The sequence below is a fragment of the Gobius niger genome, assembly GCF_951799975.1.
Source record: "Gobius niger genome assembly, chromosome: 10".
In the NCBI taxonomy this organism is placed as follows: Eukaryota; Metazoa; Chordata; class Actinopteri; order Gobiiformes; family Gobiidae; genus Gobius; species Gobius niger.
In genome coordinates this window covers 7,896,259-7,920,043 of record NC_136861.1, presented here as the reverse complement: position 1 = coordinate 7,920,043, position 23,785 = coordinate 7,896,259, and the positions used below count along the sequence as shown (strand labels likewise).

Genomic DNA, 23,785 nt, shown 5'->3' with positions numbered 1-23,785 from the left:
ACAGGTACAAGTTTTGGGACTAGGGGTGGGAGATATTGACAAAAATTAATATCCATCCATCCATCCATTTTCTTCCGCTTTATCCGGGGCTGGGTCGCGGGGGCAGCAGTCCCAGCAGAGATGTTCGGGGACCCCGAGGCAACACCAGGCCAGCTCGGAGACATAGTCCCACCAGTGTGTCCTGGGTCTTCCATGAGGCCTTGTCCCACTAGGATATGCCTCGTGGAAGACCTAGGACACGCTGTTGGGACTATGTCTCAATAATTAATATCTCAATTTTTTTATTAAGACGATATTTTTGCAATCCTTCAAATAAATGTGTGCAAACTGGCAAAGAAGGTCCAGTTGGTCTTTTGACTTGCTGTATCTGAACTATTATTGTATAGAATTACTAGTTTTCTTCACCGTGTTGTTAGTTAGCGCCAGGCTAAAACTTAGGAAAGTTAGCTAGCAAGGCAATGCTACAACTTGTCCTGAGCCCTTTCCTCGCAAATATGAGCGACTCAAGTGGCAGACTTCATTCATATCATTAGATTCTTAATCTCTGTAATTGCTCCACGCAGCCATGTTGTTGTTCTGACTGTGTTACGCAGGGGAGGGGGCGGCAGTCTCACACCGCGCTACGGTAACCCACAAGGACAATGCAACAAAGGCAGAAAAAAAAACATGTTTGGAGGTCTGATCGTAGAAATTATGAAATATTCGATATCCCAATTTTGCATATCGTCCAGACAACAATTTGGATATTATCATCTCAGCGCTAAACTGATACTAATGTGACGTGAGCAGACTGAGGCTCTGATTGGTCAGAGGAAAGAGCACAGCCCTCACTAAAACAGGCAGGTCATACAAGGTTTAATATTTCACTACTGCTGTTATAAAGGTGATTTTGCCGCTGTTAACACAACTTTAGATGGTGTTAGCATAACATTAGCATGTAGCTTACCTTCATACATCACAGTAGTCTTTCTTCTGGCATTTGCCTTGGCACCTCTGAATAATTCCCTAAATTCCACCAAAAGACAACTTTGCATTGCCGTTCTGTTGTTCCTTCAGTATTGTGTATTCTAGCGTGCACATCCGTGGGAGCAATAACAGCGGTCCATTGGAAATGCGAACCTACTTACCGAAAAAACTGTAGCCCTTTGAGGAAAACTGCACAGAGACACTGGGAGGACATGCAAACTTCACCGGAATCAAAGTTATGACTGTGTCTGAATGCACAGTCAGAAGGGCAACAGGGGCTGATTGACATTGATGCTTGAATCAGTCCGGCCTGGGCAGTTGTGGCTACAAAAGAAGCTCATGTCCATTAGGGGAAATAAGTGAAGAATGCCTGAAATTGTAAAATAACTTTGATTGTACAAAAGTTGTTCAATTCATGATACCGTTTGCTATTTTCTTGCTTCACAACAGCTAAAATGAATAACCTTTCATACAAATACTTACTGTACTTTTACCAGCAACTTCAATGCTGTGTGAGTTTAACGGCCCCAAATGCGTCTTCATGCAGTGAAGTGGCTCTTGGTCCTGACAGAACAATAGTTACTTCCATCCTTTTCTCTAAGTGCGTCTGTGCTTTGCTGTGGTGCAGTCTGTTTCTCTGTATCGCTCCCCTCAGACTCACCTCCATAAAGCGCAGATAGAGATGGACACCGTGTCAGGGTGGAAGAGGTCGTTTCTCTCTCGTGGGTCTGGTCAAAGAACAAAAACAACTTAAAGCAACAATAAAACTTAGCTCCATCATAAAGTTACGGCTCCTGCGGTACTTTTCACCTTAACGGTTAAAATGGTTAAGCACATGAGTAATCTATGTAGCTGCAAAGTCCTGCTCACTGTGAATCACACTCGGGTTTCATGAGTACATTTCCCATTCATTTGGCTAAGTTAAGGAGTACTTTGAGTAGAAATAAAAGGCTCAAGGAGTGTGTGAGACAAGGAAGGTTTGGAACCACTGATCGAGAACATAGACATATTGAAATTGTTGGCTATTATTAACTCTTTCCCATTCACATTATTGATCTGAGTTAAAGGGAGAATCCATGTTGGCAGATCAAACTCACTCCACAGAGCTTGTTCTCCAGGGCTTGTCCATCAAAGCTCTGTGCTCAAACAAAGAAAAACAGCGTGGTTAAAAATCTTCCCCTCAGTGTTGTCACAGGCGGAAACTATATTTAGCAACAATAATATTCTTTGGAGGCAGGATTTCAAGTCGTTTTTTTGGCAGGTGTAAAGTACCCAAAGGATTTTATATTATAGCGTGCTTTCTGGAGTTGTCCCCAGCCACTAGGGGGTGGTATCGCGACAGTGTCAGCACCCGCCAAGGGCCAAAGTCTGTTTTAGTCAACACTATTCCTTCCGGCTCAAAAGTGTTATGGCTCAACAGGAGTCTCTGGTTGCTCTCCCGGTTGTCCTGCATGCTACTGCATTTGTTGCCTTTTATTCTCTGGCTCACTCTATGACGAGCCAATCAGGACGAAGAAGACAATGTGCGTATGACGTTCATATGCTGTAAAAAATCATGCAAAATTGTACTAAAAAAAAGCCGCAAAACAGCGAGGCTGTGAAAGGTGAACCGTGTTATAGCGAGGGACCACTGTGTTCATAAATTTTGTTTATTGGTTTATTTGGAAAGGACAAGATCGGATACAAGCGGCCGAAATGAGTTTCCTTCGCAGGGTGGCTAGGCGCACCCTTCGAGATCGGGTGAGGAGCTCAGTTACCCGGGAGGAGCTCGGAGTAGAGTCGCTGCTCCTTCACGTTGGAGCCAGCAGAGGTGCCTCGGGCATCTGTTCCGGATGGCTCCTGGTCGCCTATTGGGAGAAGGCCTCGTGGAAGACCCAGGGCACGCTGGAGGGACTATGTCTCCGAGTTGGCCTGGTGTTGCTTCGGGGTCCCCACAGAAAAGCTGGAGGAGGTGTGCGTGGATCGGGAAGTCTGGGCATCTCTGCTGAGACTGCTGCCCCCGCGACCCAGCCCCCAGGTAAAGCGGAAGAAAATGGATGGGTTCATTTGGTAGAGACAGTGCATGTTAAGTTAAAGGGGCTGGAAGCAAGTTCGCCATTTTATACTCACTACTGCCACCTCTGGCCATATATGTAACTGCACCTTCTATATTAAGCTCGTGCATGACGGCAATTCGGGCCGAAGTGATACATTTTTGAGTGACCGTACAGGATTTTAGAGGCAGTTGTGGTGAACAGGTCTGAGCTCATTCTACACATTAGGACATGGCTGGAACATGTAGGTGGAGGAAAATACTTAATTTTAACATTTTTAAACTCCTTATAGTCCCTTTAAGTAAGTTATACTTTAAATCTCTGTAGAGAAATAAGTTCTCTGCATTTGACCCATCCTCAATGTCTCTGGGCGACCTGTAGGAGCAGTGAGCTGTTTGCGTGGGCCGGTGCTTGGGGACCCATCTCCATGATGTGGAGCCAGGCTGCTGGTCAGAAACATCTGGCTGGAAGATTAACCTATTGCACATGTTTTTTCCACTAACCTTCACTGGCTCCCCGTACAACAGCGCATCCACTACAAAGTTCTGCTCATCACCTACAAAGCCCTCAACAACCTGGCCCCCCCATACCTCACAGACCTCCTACAACGCCACCGCCCATCCCGTCGCCTCCGCTCTGCCGACTTAAACCTCCTCAAACCCATCACCAAATCAAAGCTCCGAACCTTGGGGGACCGAGCCTTTGCCATCGCTGCCCCCCACCCTCTGGAACTCACTCCCCATCCACATCAGAAACTCAGATTCACTGGCCACCTACAAAAAACTGCTCAAAACCCACCTGTTTCAGCTCACCTACAACCAACAATAGCTCTGCCATCTTTGTTTGTCTGTCTCACTTGTAAAGCGTCTTTGTGTCTCCTGAAAAGCGCTATATAAGACTTATGTATTATTATTATTATTATTATAACCTACGCACGGGGAGAACATGCAAACTCCACACAGAAAGGCCCCGTCTAGGTAAGAATTGAACCCGGGACCTTCGAGCTGTGATGCACGAGCGCGAACCGCTTCGCTACTGCTCTTCTTATCATATATGCACACTCTCAAACACACTCTCATTCATGCTGGCCTATTGTACATGTTTTTAGTGGTAGAGGAAACCTACACAGACATGCAAACTCCACCCAGGAAGGCCCCGTCCTAAATCCACTAAATGTGCGTAAACTGGGTCCATACCATACTACTCCAGAAAAAAAACACATCTTAACTGCACTACTAAAGCTTAAATGTTATTGCCAACCTAAAGAAGCCCAAGTACCACAGTTTGAGAAGCAATGACCCAGTCGCAGTCGAAGTCCCCCAGACCTCATTCCAATGCCAGCGACGGCGTTCAAATCCCGCAAACACTTGTTATGTTTCCAGCCCATAGCCCCGCGCCGTTTATAACCCCCTAATGTTACACGGCTCGGGGGGAATTGCCTTTTTCATGTTTGGCATTATCTGTGGATTGACTCTCCTCTGTCTCCTCCGCGCTTTCTGCAATCAGATTACGCCGGACCGCTCTCGGGCTCATAACTGTATCCACACAAAAACTCCATCTCGCCAATTCTCTCCCGTCTGCGCCTCCGAATTCTTTAATGTCATTCGCGGCGGATTTTTATTATTTTATTTATTTTTTCTTTCCCTTTTTTCCGTTCATCGCCGCTAAATAATAAATGACCAGAGACTGCAAACATGCGAAGACGCCATTTGGACACAATTTAGGCTAAGCAGCGTCTCCCGCGCGTTGCGTTGGGTTTAACTGTTCACTCGCCGGTAATGACCCGCCATGATGGAAATGGGGAGAGCGCGAGAAAAGAGAGAGGGAGAAATGATGCGCCGAGTTAAGCCGATGTAGTTTCCATAACAACTACCTGCAAAAATCTGGCACCCGGAATTGTCATTAGAATTTTTTTTTACCAGGGAAAGCAGAGATGGGAAAGGCTTTAAACGGAATGAGAGAGGGGGGGGGGGGAACGAAAAGAGAGAGGATTGCGATGCCAAATGATTTATTCAGCCACTGTGGAGGAGCCGACGGGAGCTGCGGGCCCTGATCAAAAAAACAAACAAAAGCCAGAGGAATGTTTTGCGCGACGTGTTTAGGATGGTCAGGATTTTAGTTCAAAAACGGTGGAGCCGTGGCGTTGGAAGGGTTAGATGTGGAAAACAGGAGAACTGGTGGAGATACAAACAAGGTCACGGCAAGAGTTTGGACAGAAAGCCCTGTTTCTCAAACTTTTCGCACCAAGAAACACCTAACTGATTGAACCAACCGATAACAAGCACAACAGGCTGAAAACCAAGATCCTGCCGCTCCTCACGGGTTTCCCTGATGCACCTGTTGAAGGATGGGTGGAATGCTTAGGACAAAATTCCCTAAATTAGGCAACATGAGTTGGGGAGTTGGTCCGATCTGCCAATAAAACAAATATAGCTTTTTACCATGATTTACGTCGATCTATTTCACACACGAGAGGAGTTAGTAGGCTAGTTATTTACCTTTTTTTTAATGAAAACAAAACAAAATTCTTATGAAGACATTTGAGAAGTGTAATTAGATGCTTCTGTTGATTGATAAAGAGAACATAACTTCGAACAGCATACAAATTGGTTATTTTTGTTCCTAAACAACCCTAACCCTAACCCTAGCCCTAACAACCCCAACCTAGCCCTAATCTCAACCTCACCCTAACAACTCTAACCTAACCCTAATCTTAACCTAACCCTAACAACTCTAACCTAACCCTAATCTTAACCTAACCCTAACAACTCTAACCGAACCCTAATCTCAACCTCACCCTAACAACTCTAACCTAACCCTAATCTAAACCTAACCCTAACAACTCTAACCGAACCCTAATCTTAACCTAACCCTAACAACTCTAACCTAACCCTAATCTTAACCTAACCCTAACAACTCTAACCGAACCCTAATCTTAACCTAACCCTAACAACTCTAACCTAACCCTAATCTTAACCTAACCCTAACAACTCTAACCTAACCCTAATCTTAACCTAACCCTAATCTTAACCTAAACCTAATTTTAACCTAACCTTAATCTCAACCTCACCCTAACAACCCTAAACTAACCCTAATCTTAATCTAACCCTAACCTAACCCTAATCTTAACCTAAGTCTAACAACCCTAACCTAACCCTAATCTTAACCTAACCCTAATCTTAACCTAACCCTAATCTTAACCTAACACTAATCTTAACCTAACCCTAGCAACCCTAACCTAACCCTAATCTTAACCTAAACCTAACAACCCTAACCTAACCCTAATCTTAACCTAACCCTAATCTTAACCTAAGCCCAATCTTAACCTAAACCTAACAAACCTAACCTAAACCTAATCTTAACCTACCCCTAATCCTAACGATTTAAAACTAAACCTAGCAATAATTGTAAAACATAAATTATTAACAAATGATACCGTCATGGATCTGCTCCTGCCAGCAGAGGGCGCACTACCACGGCGGATCTGCCGGATTTCACCTCATAAAGCCACAGAAACTAACCCATAGGTTTAGAAAACATTCAGACTCTGTTCAAAATAAACCTAATTTTAAGAAATTCCACAATACATCAGAAAAATGGGGAAGAAATGCAATAAATGTGTCGTTTATCGGTCATTAATTGAATGATAAGTCGATACAGTCATTATCGCCCTACTCAGATCAATATTGCATTTTCTAACCAACAAAAGTCCCTCTATAATATGAGGCATAAATCATTATTACCCCAAGCCATATCCAAGCATTTCTTGTTACACCTAAAAAACACTCTTCCAGATTTGTGGCACGTGACCAGCTTTTGTGTTTTATCAAATTTTCATCACGCCTCGAGAAATTAGATCAGCTTTGGACCTGAGAGCGCTTCACTGCCACCCACCTGCCTCTCCGTCCTTTCCTTTCTTTCATTATTTTTTACGCTGTTTTTGTGCCAGAAAGAGCAGCGCACCCTTTAACCGCACCAGCTGGTTTCGTCAGGCGCCGGTCCAAAACACGGATCTATATTTACGAGGTTATATCACTGTACATGAGTCAACCGAAATAAAATTAAACCCGGATAATGATGAAAGAGCGCGCTGTCTGCCGCTCCGGTGCGCGGGCCGGGAGACAAACAAAGCTTCTCCTCTGTGGTTATAAATATCTCATCGCCGAGTACCTGGAACACGGTTTGGAGTTGTTATTGTTTGGGATGTGAGAGAGACCGGAGGTAATCCAGCAATCGGCCAAATCATTACGACAGCCAGTCCTTAACTTTGCATTGTGCTTTTTCGCATTCTCTATTGTAAAAATGTACATATTGTGTCATACTTACACTTTGCTCAGATGTTTCCATTGCGTCATATTATATCATTCAAAATCGACTTTTTGGAGCTTTTGGCCATGTTGTAATGCTGTTTCCTTCTCAAACCCCCACCCCTCTGATGTTTTTATGTCATAGTGTCAAACAGGAAGAGCCCGTCAATTGTAATGTAATGCCTTAAGGCCTGATTTTATTTATAAAACAGCTTTTTTCATGCCCGAGGCGTCCGCGCTGCCCCTGTGGAGAAAACAAACGCACCCCCGAGTGTCTGAATAGATGTCGAGTTTGCCCTGAAAGTTGTGAAGAAGGAGCTCTTTCTAACCTACTCTGGAAACGCCTGTTCTTTTTCCTTACCTAACAAGAGAGAAAAGGAGAAAAGCGCGTTTGAGAGGTGCAGGACTTAATTCAACTCTCCTTAAGAAGAGGCCACTCAACAGAAGTTGGAATTTCTTTCACGGATTTGGTGACTATCAGCAGAATTGTGTTTTTCTGTGACTGTCGCTTGACCAACCTTCGCTAGAATCAAAGTGGATTAACTTTTAACCAATGCGAGTACCATATTGTAAACACCCAATGGAGCGGCCAGGACAGAGCAGTGAGTCAATCCAAACGCGTGTTAGCTTGTGTGTTAGCGTGTGTGTATGCTTGTGTGTTAGCGTGTGTGTATGCTTGTGTGTTAGCATGTGTGTTTGCTTGTGTGTGTTTGCGTGTGTGTTAGCTTGTGTGTGTTAGCATGTGTGTTTGCTTGTGTGTGTTAGCATGTGTGTTTGCGTGTGTGTTTGCATGTGTGTTAGCTTGTGTGTGTTAGCATGTGTGTTTGCTTGTGTGTGTTAGCATGTGTGTTAGCATGTGTGTTTGCTTGTGTGTGTTAGCATGTGTGTTTGCTTGTGTGTGTTAGCATGTGTGTTTGCGTGTGTGTTTGCATGTGTGTTAGCTTGTGTGTGTTAGCATGTGTGTTTGCTTGTGTGTGTTAGCATGTGTGTTTGCGTGTGTGTTTGCATGTGTGTTAGCTTGTGTGTGTTAGCATGTGTGTTTGCTTGTGTGTGTTAGCATGTGTGTTAGCATGTGTGTTTGCTTGTGTGTGTTAGCATGTGTGCTTGCATGTGTGTTTGCTTGTGTGTGTTAGCATGTGTGTTAGCGTGTGTTAGCATGTGTGTTGCTTGTGTGTGTTAGCATGTGTGTTAGCGTGTGTGAGCTTGTGTGTTTGCTTGTGTGTGCTAGCATGTGTGTTAGCGTATGTGTTAGCATGTGTGTTAGCTTGTGTGTTTGCTTGTGTGTGTTAGCATGTGTGCTTGCATGTGTGTTTGCTTGTGTGTGTTAGCATGTGTGTTGCTTATGTGTGTTTGCTTGTGTGTGTTAGCATGTGTGTTGCTTATGTGTGTTTGCATGTGTGTTAGCATGTGTGTTTGCTTGTGTGTGTTAGCATGTGTGTTAGCGTATGTGTTAGCATGTGTGTTAGCTTGTGTGTTAGCCATTTATGAAGCTGTCTTGCAGATGTCAACTCCTTATGACTGCATTGTGAAGTAACTTCACTTATTGCTGTGATATTTATATTTCTTTTACAGCTAATGTTACATGGGCGGATTAGCTCGGAGAGACAGGGCGGAGTTGACTGAATTGAAGCGTCTTGTCTTCCGGGTTAGAAAAATACACACAGAAAATACTTATATTTCTCACAAAAAATAGAACTCCATAGTGGTAGAGGTACAATATATCAGATACATGCCTATACTTTACTTTGGAATGGCTAAAACAGCAGGATACAGATCCTCCAAGTTCTCCTTCATTCCTCTGTTTAAGTGGCCACAGAATCCTGGTTTGCTTATTATGTCACCATTACAAATGTTTACTTGTTTCTATATTTTGCCAAAAACCTCCAGCATGAATTTGCCGTTACAAAAATGGCTTCTTTTCCTTGGATGATTTGGGTCTGGTGTGTTCTCCCGCGGTGCATTCAGTGACTCACCGTAAATCTCGCGCGCTGGAGGAGTCTCTCAGCGGGAAGCGCGTGTCAGCCGGGACACTCTGTTTCCAGACAGGAATAGCTGTGATTAAAGCCACACTGTTTTGGCGCCTGGTTCAATACAAGCCTGAGCCTGTAGTAACACACGGGTTTATTTATAAAGCAGCGGCAGCTAATGCATAAACAAAGCAAGTTATGTTTTAACAATAGATCTAAATAATAGAGATCTGCGGGTCGCATTCAGCCCCAGTCTTAATAATGATCCTGAGACGGCTGTGAAATTAACATGGCTGCCTCCTATGAAGCCTGATCTCTAAAAGGGCAAATATATAAAGAGTGAGACATATGTGACCCGTCGCGAGAACCAGGGACACAAGTCGGCCGAGAAAAAACGCTGTTTTGCAGAATTGTTCAGTTGAAGCCATGAAGATGTATGTATATAAATTGGTATATTTAGAAGCGTAAACTTTTAGGTTCAAACCGGCTTGTTTAGGGAGATTTGGGAGCTGGAGTCGGGGCGTGGTTTGTCTGTGTGTATTTACATACTCGGTAAACACCGCAAAAAAGTTGTGGATCAGTTTATGTGTGCTTGAGTGAGTCAACTCTGAAACCTCGGGCGCCACGGTGGCCCAGTGGTTAGCGCTCATGCCTCTCAGCTAGAAGGTCCTGGGTTCGATTCCCACCTGGACGGGGCCTTTCTGTGTGGAGTTTGCATGCTGCCCGTGCCTGCGTAGGTTTACTCTGGGTACTCCGGTTTCCCCTACCGCTAAAAACATGTACAATAGATTCCCCCCTGGGGCCAGGACTCAATGGGACTAAATAAAGGTCAATAAAAACCCTGCATGACACGACAGGGGGAGCTTTACAGTGGTATAGCTTTATGTAAATGAGCCCTATAGTCACTCTCAGAGAGGTGAGAACAGCCACAAGGTTTAGAGGCCGATTCCCCTCTTTGACATATTTCCAGTTCCTAAATTCAACTTGCCACATTTTCTCCAAATATGATCAGATTTCCATGTGTCACTTTGGAGATGACACTTTCACAAGCTCTGTCCCGCTCAAAATGCCCCAAAACCAAGTTATGTCCCCCGCTCTCATGATGGGTCACTTTTTGTCACTGTCAGAATCTGTCCCAGGACCTTTTCCTCACAGTTTTCAGCATATCTCACAGTACTTCATGTCTTTTACGGACATCTTTGAAACACAGTATCTGATATTGGCAGCTTCTTATGCTCACATACTGTAGATGTTGTGTCCCTGGTTCTTGTGATGGGTCACATATGTGCACAATAAGGGGAAAAGGAGAGTTCTTCATTCTGACAGCCTGATGGATGAAGCTGTCCTTGCAGACGGTTGGACCTGTCACTGGTGGAGACTCCGCAGTCTCTCCCTGATGTCTGGACTGAAGAGGCCGTGGCACCCCCCTCTGAAATATCCCTGTCTGATGTGCGGCTGGAAAGCTGGTGGAATGGGCCCTGTCCAGATCGTAGTTGTTGGGCCAGAAGTGCAACAGTGTTACGCAACGCCAAAAGTTTTCCAAAGTCCAGTCAGAGGAGAGTGCAATGGTTTCTACAAGTAGGAACAGATGGCTTCCACACTAGTCCAAACAATGTTTTTAATTTAGTTTTTTAGTTTTGTTTATTTTGGTCTAAAGTACAATAACAATGTCCAAAAAAATAAGACCGAAAAGGCATATGCTGAAGCTTTTCACAAACTATCATTTTCACACTGAGGCAAACAAGTGAGTTTACGGAATATCAAAAAAAAAAAACAATTCTCAAGAAACAAGAAGAATACAGTTTCAAATGAATATTTTACAACTTCTCTATATAAGACATCATTATTTTAGCTTTAGGCTTTCTTTGACGATCTTCTAAATTCATAGTGTTTCTTATTTCACACATTTCTCAACACAATCTGGAACCACATTGTTTTTTTTTAATTTTGTACATGAAATTGCCACCCCTCCCGGAACAGCCGCCTTAACGTGGTGGAGGGGTTTGAGCGCCCGAGTGATCCTGGGAGCTCTGTTGGCGGGGGGTTCGTGCCTCTGGTAGGGTCTCCCAGGGCAAACTGGTCCTAGGTTATGGGTCAGACAAAGAGCGGTTCAGGAGCCCCTCATGAGAGACAAACAGGCCTCTGGATGGATGGAGGAGGGATGGATGGATGGATGGATGGATGGATGGATGGATGGATGGATGGATGGATGAATGGATGGATGGATGGATGGATGGAGGAGGGATGGATGGATGGATGGATGGATGGATGGATGGAGGATGGATGGATGGATGGATGGATGAATGGATGGGTGGATGGATGGATGGATGGGTGGGTGGGTGGATGGATGGATGGATGGATGGGTGGATGGATGGATGGGTGGGTGGGTGGATGGATGGATGGATGGATGGATGGATGGAGGAGGGATGGATGGATGGAGGATGGATGGATGGAGGATGGATGGATGAATGGATGGATGGATGGATGGGTGGATGGATGGATGGATGGATGGATGGATGGATGGATGGAGGAGGCATGGATGGATGGAGGATGGATGGATGAATGGATGGATGGATGGATGGGTGGATGGATGGATGGATGGATGGATGGATGGATGGATGGAGGAGGGATGGATGGATGGAGGAGGGATGGATGGATGGATGGATGGATGAAATCGCCAAATAATGCACAATTTCGGCTGAAACAATGGGATCTTTCATTCCTCCACTTCGGTTCAGCCGCACAGACGCTCAGCCCCGGCCCCTCATCTTTTTCCGGAGGTGTAGCCGGATGCGTCTCTCTCATTTCCATCCGCGCTGTCAGACGGAGACAGGTGCTCCTGAATATTCATCCGCAGGAGGCTCTCACCGATTCTAATCACTGTCAATATGTGTGCTACAGTCAGCTCCTCACCAAACAAAACTCCCCCCCCCCCCGCCTCCTCCTCCGCCGCTTATGAGAACGCGGCGCGAGAAAACAGACTGTTATTCAGCCAAAGAGCGAGAGGGAAGAGACCCATGCTACTATTGTTTCATCTCAAAACGCAAAAGCTGATATCGACAACGTAACCGCTACTACTAAGGAAAGTGGGTCATCTTACAACCAGAAGGCTCCCACAGGTGCGCGCTGTCATTGTGTCCTTGGGCAAGACACTTCACGCTCCTCGCCTCCAGTGTGCTTTGAACGAAGTGTAAAAAAATGGGTGTTTCCTTGATGACTTTGAAATGCGTTATTGGAGAACTTGTCCTTCTCTTAAGTCATACGTTTAATTAGTTTTGACTGAGTGAGAACAGGAGCCCGCAACCTTCAGCATCAAAAGAAAATTGTGAAGAGCCACAATATTTTTATATGCAAACAACAAAGCACACGCACTTGTTAGTATATTTCATTAAAGTTGTAAAATCTTTGAAATTGTCGCGCTTTCATCAGGAGGATGTTGGGGACTCGGGTAATTTGCGTCTTGCTGCATTCTGGTTCAATATTTCTGCAGCTCATTACTCTTTTAATTAAACCAGTGGGTCCTAAAGTGAGGTCCGAGGCCCCCCGGTGGGCCTTGAAGACACAGCAAGGGGTCTCTCAAAAGTTGTCGACAAAACAGGAACACAGGAAATACCCTTTAAATAAGGTTAGCCAACAATCACTGCCTTTTTAGTGACGTTTTTGTATCCCATTTTAGACAGTTAAAGGGACAATAAAGAGTTTAAAAATGTAAAAAAATATGTATTTTCTTCCCCCTACATTTGAACAATGACCTGTTCACCACAACTGCCTCTAAAATCCTGCACTGTCACTCAAAAAGGTGTTAATTCGGGTCTGAAGTGCCGTCATGCACGAGCTTAATATAGAAGGTGCAGTTACACATATGGCCTGAGGTGGCAGTAGTGAGTATAAAATGGCTAACTTGCATCTAGCCCCTTTAAACATTACTAATTCTTTTGAAAAATTCTCACATTCTCCTAATCGATAATGTTAGATTATGGGCTTTAAAATGCGGAGGAAAATTTTAGGATTCAGATCAATGACTTGAGTGTGATCAGGAAGTACAGAACGAGGCGCTGACACCATAGAAGAAGAAACAACTACATTTAACAGCTTTGTCCGAGGATTAACTCAAAACTGCGTGAATGATGTGAAATAATTCTCCAGGCCTGTCTTTGATGAGGGAACAACGTTAAAACATAGAGAGCCATGTAAATATAATTTGAACCAAGTTAAAGGTTAAGTTAGTTAAAGGAACAAAACACAGTTTTCCATACTGTGATATGTTCTTACCTGAGCTTAGACGAGTTGATGCGTACCTCGGTTTACTCTGGCAAAAAGACACAAAAATACAATCAGCAAGTGCCGCTAACAAGATCCAGCCCAAACTAAGCTCAATATCAACGTAAATACATGTAAAATATGTTTCCAGAAGAAAATAAATGTATGCAAAATATGTATAAAAGGACTCTTAAAACATTGGAGTACAATGGATGACTGATCTCTTTTACATTTACATTTACAAAGGGAAGGGAAGGAATCATGAATTTATATGAAGGGCATGTCAAAGGTCACACGAAGAAGAAACCAAAACAAATTTGCACAGTGTATCACCAGGTATGGACAAAATTCAAGTAGGCTGGGAAAAAAAATCTATTTGATTTAAAAAAAAATCGCATTGGTAGGTCAAATCGATTCATATAAAAAAAAAATGGTAATAATGGTAAAATGGTAAATGGTAATAATACCAGGAGTAGTTCGGCGTCCAAACAGTGCACTCCTGGTATTATTACGCCATACAATATAGTTCCCTTTTATCCGCTTAGAAAATCCACATTGTTTAATTTTGTGTAATTATACTCACGTATATTCACGTAACCATATTTAAATAGGGAAGGCGTGGAAGAGCTTGTTAGCTTCTATTTTCACCTTGTTTGGAGCAAAAGAGGAGGAGAGGCTAAATGCTAACGCCGTGTGTGCTGTGTTTACATGATAGAAGGCTTGCATGAAGACCAGACAGGTACAAAGAACTCGTCAAAGCTAAGGTAAGAACATATCTCAGTATGTAAAAACGGTGGCCTGTTCCTTTAAAACAGGGGTGCCAAAGTGGGGCCCGCGGGCCAAATTTGGCCCAACTCTCTCCCATTAATTATCAATAGTAAATATGGATGCAGTACACTTTTTGGCCACCAGCGTCAAATTGGGGGCGCTGTTTCACTCCTTTCGCAAAGTCAAGGAAGCACTGTTGTGGTGTCTTGGTGTTTCTCAATCACTCATTTAGTTTTACTAAAACTTGGCTGTTGCCATAGTTAACGTTTGTTTTAATGTAGCATGTTATTTGCATAGATAGAATCAATTGCAAATATACAGGCTACCGAAAAAGAAAATAAAGTCGCTCACTATTATTATGTGTTTCACACTTGACATCGCCGTCTGTGGCCCGCGACTCACAGGCACTTTTTCATTTTTGCCCGTGGAGACTAAAAGTTTCGGCACCCCTGCTTTAAAATATATTTACAATTCACAGTATTTTGGTCTAAATTATCTCAATTCTAAATTCTCTGCTCCTCTATGGACCCAAATGGGGTGAAGTAAGAAGCGACCAAGCTGTTCCAAGTTTTCCCCATTTAAATACGGTTACGTGAGTAAGGAGGTCTTTGTGCGTGACTGAGCGCATGCGTAAAGACCAGACAGGTACGCATCAACTCGTCTAAAGCTAATATCTCAGTATGGAAAGACAGTGGCCAGTTCCCCTAATAGTAGGCTAATATATTCTACATTTTCACGTTTTGGTGCATTTGTGGGGGCTGCGGTTTTGGATCCCGGTCTGTCTCTGACTGAAGCAAAGGCAAAGGGAGGCTTCCAGTGAAAACACGTTGGGAAATAGTGAGTTTGATTGATTTTTTGCAAATGAACGTTTACATTCCTTCTTGAGCTTCTCACAGGAGACATGAAGGCAATTCTAATTCCCGTCCCGTGTTGGAAATGTCACGGATAAACTGCGCGTTATTGATTACGGTGTTACTTGTCATGCTCCCGCGATGTCGCCACGTTTTCCTCCGCTCCCGACGGCAGAGGCGGCAGCGGCAGTGACAGCGGCACTTGTGGGAATACCGGCTGTAGACTCCAGGTTTAGCCCTATCCATCACCGGAGCTGCCTCGTCCAGGAAAATGAAGAGTGAAAGTCCGGGCCGCGGCGTGGACTCCGGGACTTGCAGCGGGACCCTGTCAGAGCCGTGCCCACGCCACGGCCGAAAGGAGCTGACAGCCCTTCGCTAGGAAAAAAAAATAAAAAAAATGTAAAGAGGGAGAAAAAAAAAAAACTTGGGTGACAAATGTCTAGCGCGGACACTTTTTCCAAAACACTAACCTTTTCAAAAACGCAGACAGGGACAAACCGGACAGCGACGCACGGCTGTCACGGTAACAAGCAGAGGCGAGTCCTGATTGGACGAGACACGGGACGGACGGGAATAACCCCAGGCAGAAATACAAAAACTTCACCGCGAGGAAAACAAGTCTGGAGCGCAGGCGTGAGTGGCACTGTTGAAGCCGTGGACAACAGGAAGGGACGGGTAAGATAATGTTTATTTATCATTTTAACTAGAACCATATTAGTAAGTAATGAGTGACTGATGAAAACACCAAGTAAAACCCTTAAGGTGAGATGATTTTTCATGCAGTGTTCAATTTTTTTTAGCGGGTTTTCTCCATGAACGAGTACTAAGTAACTCATACCCCTAGAGGCCATGAGCGCCACTGCAGGTGTCGTAGCATGTTGCGTTTTTTTACTCATTACTTGTCCGTGAGAGTAAATACTACACTAACAGAAAAGACAAAGGGAGAGAGGGATATTGTGCATCCAATTACACGATGGAGATCATTTTTTTCACTCAACCTTGGCTGTAAATACTGTTTAAGTGGCGCTAGCCCGCAGTTAGCTTTGCCTGTTAGCTTATTCTTTGTGATTCTATTAATGTGTATTGGTGGCTCTGACCCGGTGGCAGTCAAGTTGCAGTTGTGGTTTTCTGGCCAGAGACACCCCCCATGAAAGACCCTCCAATCACCCTATCAACACTTGTATTACCCCCAGAGGGACGACGAAAAAGATTTATTAAAGGGATGTTACAGGATTTTTGACATAGGGCCTCATTTCCTAGTTATCCAGAGTGTTGCTGATTTCTGGAGCTATTTTTTTTGTAATTCAAGCAGTTTTTATATTTGAAGAGTTTCGTGGCGCTAGGCTAGTGCAAGGCTGGCGCATTTCTATGGTATCAGCTAGCCTGCATTAAAAACTGACCCGCTCCACAGTGCACCTGAGGCAAATCACTTATAACGCCAGACTAACCATATAAATGTCTGTGTCGATAGAGTAATTTTAACCATTTTGCATTTAAAATATCTTATATTTGAGCAGCATCAGCTTCGTGTTTGTATAAGCTACGCAGCGGCGGAGTGATCTGCTAGAAAATAGTCCCTCAAAATGCGATCATTCATGTGATGCAAGGTCAGTTATATTCCAAAAATTATTCTATCGACACAGACATGTATATGGTTAGTCTGGCGTTATAAGTGATTTGACTCAGGTGCTCTGTGGAGCGGGTCAGTCTTTAATGCAGGCTAGCTGATACCATAGAAATGCGCTAGCCTTGCACTAGCCTAGCGCCACGTAGCTCTTCAAACATAAGAACTGCATGAATTACAAAAAAAAAAATATCTCCAGAAATCAACAACACTCTGGATAACTAGGAAATTAGGCCCTATGTCAAATATCCTGAAATATCCCTTTAAGGTAAACAAGTTACTTAGTAGTGCTTTAATGTCAGAGTAATGAAACTGGGGCGGCCATGGCTCCATCTGTCCAGCAATCCACTGTCAATGATTCTCCCATTCACCTGCAGAGCCTCGCCTTAATTTGCTCAAGTGTTTTTTTTCAAAAGTAAAAAGTTTTATTGAAGGGCGGTGAAACTGCTAGAAATGTGTTTGTGTTGTTTTTCAAAGACAAAGCAGATGTTTGTGTCGCACATCTGGCTCAGGCTTCGCTAATTAATCAACTCTGCCGCCCATCCACTTTGTTTGTTCAACTAAAATAAAGAATATGTTTTCATTCTCCATCACAGACGAGTCGTAATTAAAAAGGTCAGTGCGATGTAAGTTTCCGCTGTTGTAATTGGACTTTTCGTGATGTAGTGACTGATTATGGTGGATGTTTATTAATGAGAAAGTCAGGCGAAGACTGTGGCTCTCAAACTTTCCTGGACAAGTGGGTCATTCACCGCCTCAAGACTCCATCTGGCCAAGGCTGAACAAGGACTTAAAGAGACAAAACAAAATGAAGAGGTAGAATGAAGAGGTAGAAAGTAATGATCCAAATGATGAGTAGAAAATGAGTGTAAAGCTGAACTTCTCCTTGTTTTCATGTTTTAGTAGTTACCCCTCCTGGAATCGCCACCTTAAAAGGAACAGGCCACCGTTTTTCCATACTGAGAACTGTTCTTACCTGAGCTTAGACGAGTTGATACGTACCTGTCTGGTCTTTGTGCGTGCTCTCAGTCACGCAAAATGACCAAAGATGTTGTTAGCATTTGGCCTCTCCCAGTATATTCCTATAGTTCCAAACAGGGGGTGAAGTTGAAGCGACCACACTCTTCCACGGGCACGCACAAAGACTAGACAGGTGTGTATTAACACATCTAAAATCAGATAAGAACATATCTCAGTATGGACAAACGGTGACCTGTTCCTTTAACGTGGTGGAGGGGTTTGAGCGCCCGAATGATCCTTGGAGCTTCGTGGTAGGGTCTCTCACGGTAGGTGACGGGTCAGACAAAGAACGGTTCATTGTGAGGCCGTCCTTCTGTGGACCCACCACCTGCAGGAGGAGCCATAGGGGCTGGTGCAATGTGATTTGGGCAGCTCCGACGGCTGCCCCCACGACCCGACAACGGACAAGTGGAAGAAGATGGATGGATAGTTGTTTTAGTTGAGTTTTTAATCACGTTTTTCTTGCTTTTTTTTTAGCCACATTTGGTCACGTTTTTGTCATGTTTTCACTGCTTTTTTGTAGACTTTATTGTCTCCAGGGGGAAATTCTTTTTCACGTACACAGTGCATGTTTTGACAAAGGACAGAACAACAGAAAACAAACAGCATGGAGTACACTCAGCGGGGCCTGTTGTTGAAGGAATAGGCACCGTTCTCAGATATGTTCTTACCTGAGCTTACCTGACAATGGGAGAGGCCAAATGCTAAGAACATCTTTGGTCGTTTTGCGTGACTGAGCGCACACACAAAGACCAGACAGGTACGTATCAACACTAAGCTCAGGTAAAAACATATCTCAGTATGGAAGAAATGTTCCTTTAAGAAATTCGATGGCTGATGGGATCAGGCTTCTTTTAAAACGCTCCTTCCCGCATCTAGGCGTTCAGTACCTCCGTCCTGAAGGGGTGAGGTGAGTGTGCAGGGAGCGTGTGACGTCTTGTTCTATTGTCTATCATTATGTGTGTGTAAAGTAACCGAACCGTGATCAAGCCACAAAAACGTGACCAAAACATGTCAAATAAGCAACAAAGATGTGATGAAAACAGAAACAAAAAGGACGAAACCGTGACAATCATATCGAGGAAGAAGCTTACATTTTTTTTGTAGGTCTTAGCTTTCAAATGAGGCGCTACACTGTCATACTCATGTCCCAGGCCTCACTACAAACAGTCACTCAAGTGCAAGTTTAAGTGGATTTTACTTTACTGTATCTCTCTTTACCGCAGCGTGAAAACCACAGCTGTGACAAATCGCTACAACCACTTTTTGCTTAAAACCTTGAAAACGGCTCTGAACTGCCAAAAGCCGAACTTTGCTCCCCCCTCTGTTGCATTTACCGCCTCCCGCCGGCCAGCAGGGGGCCCACTGGCGTCCCGCGGCTGTTTGCTCGACAAGGACACGCCGTTGACATCTCTCCTTCATGTTCGCGCCGGGGAGCAAGCTTTGTTCCGCCGATTGGACTTTTTCCCGCAGCTTTTGTCCGAATCAGCAGGTTTTCCCGGTGTCCCGCTAACATCTGGCAACGTCCCGAACGCAGGGGGGGGGGGGGGGGGGGGGGCGCCAGGTTGTGAGGCGATATCCCCTGCTGAGAACTTTTATACGGCGCTATACCAGTGTTTAATAACCCTGTGGAAGTGAGCGAGTGTGCGGGTCACCGCGCTGCCCCTGGGCCTCGTCCGGGACGGTTTATCAAAGTGCTGTCTTTAGGGGGACATTTTCTAGACTGACTTTTGTGTTTTTAATATCTGGTCCCAAAAGATTATGATGCCCTGTTCTTTGAAAGCTCTTTTGGAAACCGAGCAAGAGGTTTAAAGGAGACATATCATGCAAAATTAAGTCTTTTTCAAAGCTTTCAACATTGTGCTTTCATTAAAAACGTACTGGAGTATTATTTCACTTCATTAATGCAGTTATGAGTAATCCTCTGCACTTTTAGTTGTTTCTGCTGAAATAAGTTTGTTTCTGTTTCTCTCATCAGAGCAAACTTTGAAGCTGCACTACCTGAATTACTCCGTTGTCAAACCGTGAAAGTCAGAGGTTGAGTAAAGTCTCTCAGCTGTTGCCTAAATACGGTCCTAGCTTTCACAGACCCTCCTTCACTTCTCAGTTGACCTTTCGCAGAGCCCCGCCCCCCCTTAGTTACTGTTGCTACGCCCGTCAAACACGACCATGGCAATCTGACAAACAGAGGCTCACTGGAGACTCGCCTTATATCCAGGGGACGTCTTGGACACGTCTCCGTGATCAGCCGCAACTCGAGTCTCCAACTAGTCTCCAGGCCGGTGAGATCGGCCCTTCGTAGGCACACAATCAGACCGAGTTGCAGAGATGTTGCGGAGACTGCCTCCTCTCATCTGGTGAGATAGGCCCTTTATGTCATTAAGGCACTCAGAAAAAGTCCGATCCATGATTAACCATTTGGGTTCTCTTTCTTCCCTGATGGCCGGGGCATATTCCAGGATAACAGTGCCAGGATCAGTGGCCGCTGGCTGCTCTGCTTCGAGACAGCGACACTAGGGGGGCTGCCATTGGTCCGCCATTGCTGTAGTACCTCCATATAGCCGCTAGTTACCCATTAGAAAGCATTGCAATTTAGACACCTCAAAAACAACTTTAAGGCCTGGTTTCTAATTTTCCTAAACTTTCTACAGCTAGATATTCCTTCTGTGTTAACACTGGGTTAGTTACAAATAAAGCAACCAGGCTTGTTAGCATTAGAGCTATAGCCGGCTGCATATGTGGTTTGACCCCCCAAAAAATTGCTACAAAAGGTTTTTCAACAGTTTTCTGTAGTATCAGTATCAGTTAATAACATACTAAAATTCTACCAAAATCTGACCACTGGAAAGATCTAATTTTCAAGATGGCGTCCAAGAGGGTGGCGAGATCCTTAAAATGCCCATTACTCCTTTATTATTCATCCTAGACAAGTCATTTTGGTGTCTAACCCAATGTTTTGGGTGTCTAGGAATCCAATGGGCTTGTTCAAATTGTAGTGACATGATCACATAATTATGATATAGAAATCGTGGACAAAGACTCTATATATTAACCTTAGCGAGTTTGTCACGGCGGCGGCACACATTTTCAACGCAACCTTACATTGGAACACACCTGGAAGGGTTTTAACCTCTCTGTTATCTTAGCATTTTACCAATTAGCATATTTAAATTATAGTGAAATGATTACAATTACAAAGTGATTACAAATCTTTATTTTTGAAGGAATGCCTTTGACTTGCACCAGATTTACAAATAGTCATTGTCACACTGTTCCTCCCGTAAAGGTGGATTATGTGGATTGGCACAATTTTCCACTTGACATGACGTGCATGGTAGTCCACATCCTCTGCAACTACACCGTGGAGTTCGGCAGGCAGTTGTGCAATTACAGTGGACCATCTACAGGAGACTTTTCAGGGCAGCTAATGGTGTGGCTACGACCGAACTTTGTGCCTTGCTAGGGCCGAGTCTACAGTGAAGATCCCGCCCTTATGCCCTTTTTAGGAACAGCTCTGTCACAGCAGGATTTCCCCCTTGACTTAGTTATCATGGCAAACGGCGAGGAATTAGGAGGAGCTGTCTATTATTTTTCACGCCTATGGCCAGGATTGATCGTGCTCACATTGAGTGGTTCAGGGAGCACGAGACATCATTTTCCCACATCGTCCTCCACAGAGTCCAGATCTTAACCCCTGTTGAGAATCTTTGGGATGTACTGGAGAAGTCTTCGCGCAGTGGTCTCACTCTCCCATCATCGATACAAGAGCTTGGTGAAAAATGAATGCAACAATGGATCTTTTGACATTGAGAAGCTTGTTGAAACAACGCCACAGCGAATGTGTGCAGTGATGAAATATTGGAGCGTGTGACCTTTAAAAAGTTACTGAAGGTGCTTGAAACTGTTGAGTACGAGCTGCCTCTGTGGATCAGTTTTATTTCTGATCACTGCTCCCTCTCCACCTCCGCGTCGTTATCAGAGCGTTCATAACACCTTCAGCTCATCCATGACTCCTCTCTCCTAACTAGTCCTATCTCACTTCCTTCTCCCTTCCTCCTCTCTCTTTCTTTTCGCCCACTGTTTGTCCTCATATCCGTTCTAATGGAGTTGAAATGGCCGGCTCAGAGTCAATAGTCTCGCAGTAAAATGAAGTCCGGATCCTCTGCTGAGAACTCAACTAATGCCATTATCTTACATTTTGCGGCGTATCTCGCGGTTCATCCGTTTAATCGCTCTGATAGCTTATCTCCGCGGCGCATCGCGGGGAGGACTTTAAGTCTTGCACAACGGCAGACAGAGTTTTCGACCTGTGTGGCCAGAAGAGGGGGAAAGAAAGTACTTTGACATGGTGGTGTTATAGTATTTAATACTTCACTGAACGGTTAAACTCTTTGACCTCAGCAGATAAAGAGGTCAGTGATGAGAGTCTGTCATACTCTAGTTTACATGATAGAAATGGAAAAAATGTATTGTGTGCAAATTAAAGGGCAAATTAAACTTGCATCTCCCCTTAAAAGAACAAACATGTCTGAATTGTGGCCCGACCAATATGGATTATTGAAGTCCGATCCCAATATGACAAGGGTTGGCTCGATATATTGGCCAATATTTTATACTTTATGTCCTTTTAATCTCTGAAATTGTCCAAAGTTAAACATAGAATCATAGAAACATATAGAAATAGATCTAATAGAGTTCGACCAATGTAGGTTTTTCTAAGGCCGATGACAATTATTGGGAATTTTGATTGGCTGATATCCAAAGCTGATATTTTAGGAAAAAGTCTTGCCCATAATCCTGTGTATTATGCTTCTAGATATACACACAGAAAGGCCCCGTCCAGGTGGGAATCGAACCTGGGACTAACCGCTAACCTCATATCTCATGTTATCCAAACATGTCAGTGTCGAACTGTGACAGCAGGGGGCGCTGTATATTCACGTTTAGAAGGTACTTCAGAGGGAGAGTGTTTGAAAGACAAACATCAGTAGATTCCAAAACATAAACGGTAAGTCTCTGGAGTGGCAAGATCTCAAAGTGAGCTCCTAAGTGCAAAATGTTACACAAGATCGGGCCCTTTATCTCAGAGCTAACGGCTAGTATCAAAAAACAACATCGTTAGAAAAAAACAAGCATTTATACTAAAAACAGACTCATCTATTTTAATTTCTATTTTAGTGTTAGCCTTTAGCTTCAAGACAAAAACACAGCAATGAGCACGGAACTTTTCTCCAAGGAATTTTATGTTCCTGATGCAATGGGTGCCATGTAATCTTGAGGTTTTTTCTTTCTTTTTTTGGACAGTCCGATGCGTAATTATTCCGAAAATTACCGTTGAGCAGAGGTTAGGCCGTTAGTCCGAAATGTTTAACCCAACTGTGTTGTGGATTAGGGAGCCGTATTCAACCATTAAGGTCAGTGGACTCTTGCCTGAACCTAATTTTGGGAAGGACAATTTCAGTTTTACATATACATTTTCGGAATAATGAGCCGTCGGACTAATGGATTGTCGGACTAATGCGCGGACCCCGAAATAATGGGACAGGAAGAGCAGCACCTTCTCTACTCCTCTTCTGCATATAGCCCATTAAACCCCGCCTTAACCGAGTGCATTTTCTCCAGTTCAGCTTTACCCAAATCCATATGGTTACAGCCAGTGTAACACCTCCAAGCCAAGACCTACAAAACTCATCGAAACAGATCTCTTTTCTCGCGTTGTTGCCGCATTGTCATTACCTTCGTTGACATGAGATCAAGTAAACATACATTATACATTATCCTATAACTGAACACACACAAAATGAACTTCATACACTTTTATGAAGGCCGAAACGTTTGTTGTGATTCCAGGCAGTGTGGCTAGGCTAGTAACAGCAAGGCTAGCTACTTTTCTTTGGGTAAGTTCACCAGATAGTGTCCTCTACTACTACATGTGGAGTGATATGAAAGACCTGTATTGCAAGCATCAACTCCATTGCCATTGGCAGCG

General features: G+C 44.0%; 1 long non-coding RNA gene across 1 annotated transcript; it reads right to left on the bottom strand.

The window, feature by feature from the left end:
- Positions 1 to 5,843: 5,843 nt before the first annotated feature.
- On the bottom strand, positions 5,844 to 6,423 carry LOC306969414. The gene is made up of 3 exons (XR_013793320.1): positions 6,218 to 6,423; positions 6,118 to 6,149; positions 5,844 to 5,996 (listed from the first exon to the last, which is right to left on the bottom strand). It is a non-coding gene; the product is annotated as an uncharacterized lncRNA (long non-coding RNA).
- Between the last annotated feature and the right edge of the window lie 17,362 nt (positions 6,424 to 23,785).